At 29.1% G+C, this 1,733-nt stretch overlaps 1 protein-coding gene across 1 annotated transcript in view; it reads right to left on the reverse strand.

Moving 5' to 3' along the window:
• Nucleotides 1-1,733, reverse strand: part of LOC106458963 — an 89,201-nt gene that overhangs the window by 19,456 nt on the left and 68,012 nt on the right. The gene's annotated exons all lie outside the window — the stretch shown is intronic.

Here is a 1,733-nt window from a genome sequence, read left to right on the forward strand (position 1 = left end):
TATTTACGTAAGTTATACAATATTTACATGATCATATAGAAATATTGCAACTTCACTACCATTGTATTATGCAACAATAATTACATAGTTACCTACGACAATGTACACTTTTACAACGACAAAAAAGAATCACTGCATTTCAGTGTCAAATTTAAAAGATAAAATTTTATGAAAATAAGTGAATGCAATATATATATACGTATACGTATTCAAAATAAATCATATCTGGTAATGCAATTTTCAGCATTAAATGTGTTCCTTTCTTATACTTATAACACGAATTTGAAACAGGATACGAGTCTAAAACCGTAGCCCAGACTTTTATTTCAAAAGTCGGCATTCTTACAAACGTTAAAATCAGCCTACTTCAATACCATTTGTTAATGTGGAAATACCTTGTACAATAAAGAAATGTATAGACAAATCAAGTTAAGTAATAATTAACCAACTAAACAATCAAGAGTTCACGTCAGAATTAATGTGTGTATCTAAAAAAAATAGTCTACGTCCCTCATAGAGATACAAAAAAAGTAGTTTGTGAAACGTCAAATAAGATGAATCAGATGAAAGGTAGGATAGACCTGAGATGCTCTAACATAGAAAAGTTTAAGTACAACAAAATTTCCTGAACAGAATGTTTAGAATTCTGTATGTAACTGTTCGACGAAAGTAGTTTCGTTAAAGAAAAACTTTTAAAATCCACACATACGGTATAAGTAAGTTGAAAATGATATAAACTCCAGAATTTAACATCTTATTACGAACGTTTCGGCTTACGCCTTTTTTTTCTGAGTAACAAGAAAAAAAGAGGAAAAATAATTTAAACAAAAATACTATCAATAGTCCAATTACTTCCATTAATTATTTCTAGGGTCCCTATGCATCTTACATAAACATTAAGTAATTTCACACATATTTTTTGTTAGTTCTTTACACTGAGTAGTTTAACAGGTAAAGACATAAAGTTACTCAATATGATGCTACATGTGGTCCCTAGAGGTATTTTCAGGGTTAGTAACCAGAAATAATGTTAGTTGCAAGTGCATTCTACTAATTAATTATTGTAATTAAATTGGTAAGACCAGTAACGTTGCAATTTGATAATCACATAGGCTTAAAGAACACTAAATGGCTCTCTGGGCAATTTATCTTTTTAAAAACAAAATATAACAATTATAAATAGTGCTAAAAATTAAGAAGAAACCACAGAGCTATATTCTGTTTTTTTTATTTCATGTTTCCTGTAACTACATGTGCAAATTATGAGTACGGAGATAACTATATAATAAATAAACTAAATATGTCACTGTTATTATTCATATCATTATTTTGGTGCAAAGAATGGATACATATGCAACATTAGCAGGTTACAACAGTTTCTAAATTTAGAAATTTAGAAGAAGAACACAGTAATGTGTGTCTCAATATGTTAAATTAAATATTAGGTCGTCAAGAAATTAATATCGCTTTTTTTTAGATGAAAAAACCCGAACAACTTATATATCAAAGAAAAATATTTATTAAATGAAATAGTCTCGATTCTTATCGATGATGCTTTTCCATTTTACAGTCAGGTTTTTAATGCCCCGATTAAAGAAATCACTTTGGTATGGAGCAAAAAACATGTCGATGCCCTCTTTAACACCTTCCACATTTACATACGTTTTCCCATTAAGATGATGTTGCAGCGAACGAAAAAGATGGTAATCTGATAGTGTCATATCTGGAGAATA

This window comes from Limulus polyphemus, unplaced genomic scaffold (assembly GCF_000517525.1).
Source record: "Limulus polyphemus unplaced genomic scaffold, Limulus_polyphemus-2.1.2 Scaffold538, whole genome shotgun sequence".
In the NCBI taxonomy this organism is placed as follows: Eukaryota; Metazoa; Arthropoda; class Merostomata; order Xiphosura; family Limulidae; genus Limulus; species Limulus polyphemus.